Raw genomic sequence first — 2,111 nt, 5'->3', positions numbered from 1 at the left:
AGTTGGGTGTGTTTTAACATCAGGACAAACCTGGGCTGTCTTGTTAGGACTGAACAAGTGAGCTGACCTGTGGGACACAGAGGGAAAGAGACAGAACCAACATCCAGAGCCAGGTGAGCTCCTGACCGACCAGGTGGTCTCTGGACATTTTGTTTAAACAGATCCAGAAAGACCTTCCTCACCTTCAGGAGAATTATGGACATTGAGGGAAATAGAGATAAATTTTTATTTACAGAGAATAATTCATAGGCTTGTAGACATCTATGTGGGTGTGTGCAGGATTGCTAGGATACGCTCATACACAGAACAGAAGAAATAATTCTACTTCATGGAAAGAAAACCAAAGAGCTTATGAATTGGTAGGTATTCTTTGCCACAAATGTGTCAGGTCACTAGATCATGTTATGATGCTGGAGGTAACACTTCCCAACATTGTCCTGGAGACAAAATGCAAAAGAGTAAAGATTCAAGTGAGATTCCTTTGAAAAATACCAGTAACGAACAGACCAAAACAAATGAACCATTATGTAAAGAGAGCTAATGAAATGAAACAATAAATTCCATGTGGAGGTGACAGAGAACTTCCATCTGACAGCTCATTTTCACCTTTATGGTTACCGAGTGCCCTCTGCAGCCCAGCTCCCACCCTGAAGTGAGGTTTCTGTCTGAGCTCTGTGAGTGAGCTGGAGTCATTGTGAGCCTTTCAGAAAAGTAGTTGATCCTACTTCTTCAAACAGGAGTTTAAACCATCAACTCCTCACCTTACCCAGTCTATTTTTGTAACTGTGCATGACCCTTGGGAATGCCCTCACCATTTCTTTCATAATGGGAGCTGACTGTGCCATGAAGGTACAGGAAGATGTGTAAATTTAAAGTCTGGGTACATAAACTGTTGAATTATCAAAGCCTGGAGCCAATCACATTCTATCATCTTGCTTAATTAGTTGTGAATTTGTTTTCAGTTGTTTAGTTCAAGTTCCCATAACTCACTTTCTGATAAAATAGTCACATACGACAATCTTGAGATATTAAAACGAAAAAAATCACTAATTTCAAAATGAACCCAGCTTCCAGGAGAGATGAAAATTCCTTTGTGGTGAAGGGTGTGAAGGGTGGAGACATGGTTGAATACTGAGGTTGTGTTCACAATTGTATTATTTTAATTAGGGAACTTCTGTACATCCCTTATATTTATTAGACACTCCCACTGAGAACCTTGATGTAATGTAATTAATTGATGGGTCACACAAAAGCAATGAAGCTGAAGGTTATTGAGCAGGAATTGCTATTACAACTTTAGCTTTCCTTTAGAACTCATTCCTCTACCTTATGTGAAATTAGCCCAGGTGCACTGAAGAGCGCTTGACAGTTAACCAAAGACCAGGAAATGGGCACTCATGTATGTGGAGCAGGGCATGGCCTGGGATGCTTTGCAAACAAAGTGGCTTCTCACATCTTCTGGAAAACCCATCAAAATGGGCAAGTCAGGGATCTCTTAGGCGCACCCGTCTATCCCACATTCATGGCTAATTTAACAGTGGAAGTTGATGCAAAATGAGATCATATGGAAGATAAAGAAACTGCTGCACCACTGCCTCAGCTCAGCACAGCTACCTCTTCCCTCAGGGCTTCTGACTTTCTCAGGATGTGGGTTTCCACACTGTGTCTCTCGTACAGTAATGCACGGCCGTGTCCTTAGCGTTTAGGCTGCTGATCTGCAGATGCGCTGTGCTGACAGAGGTGTCCATAGAGAAGACAAACCGTCCTGTTTAGCCCTGGGCATAGGTTGGGTTCCCAGTGTTGGTGTTCATCCATCCCATCCACTCAAGCCCTTCTCCAGGGACCTGTCTCACCCAATTCATACCATAGGTGGTAAAGCCGTAACCAGAAGCCTTGCAGGAGACCTTCACTGAGGCCACAGGCTGCTTCACCTCAGGCCCAAACTGCACCAGCTGCTCCTGGGAGTGGGCACCGGTGGAGAGGAGACAGGATTGCGTGAAGTCTCACATGACTGGCCTGATTTCTCTGTCAGTCCTCGGACTGGGGAGCCCCTTAACTTTTGCTGCTGCCACCAAGAAGAGGAGCCTGTAGGTCCTGTCCATGGTGAGGAG

At 44.4% G+C, this 2,111-nt stretch overlaps 1 pseudogene across 1 annotated transcript; it reads right to left on the bottom strand.

Moving 5' to 3' along the window:
* Nucleotides 1-1,640: 1,640 nt before the first annotated feature.
* On the bottom strand, nt 1,641-2,102 carry LOC105527714 (annotated as a pseudogene). Its single transcript, XR_001004257.1, has 2 exons — nt 2,063-2,102; nt 1,641-1,978 (listed from the first exon to the last, which is right to left on the bottom strand). The product of XR_001004257.1 is annotated as an Ig heavy chain V-I region V35-like (transcript).
* Nucleotides 2,103-2,111: the final 9 nt, after the last annotated feature.

Source organism: Colobus angolensis, unplaced genomic scaffold (genome assembly GCF_000951035.1).
Source record: "Colobus angolensis palliatus isolate OR3802 unplaced genomic scaffold, Cang.pa_1.0 Scaffold642, whole genome shotgun sequence".
Classification (NCBI taxonomy): Eukaryota; Metazoa; Chordata; class Mammalia; order Primates; family Cercopithecidae; genus Colobus; species Colobus angolensis.
The sequence above is the reverse complement of the archived record's forward strand: the minus strand, read 5'-3'. Positions and strand labels throughout refer to the sequence as shown.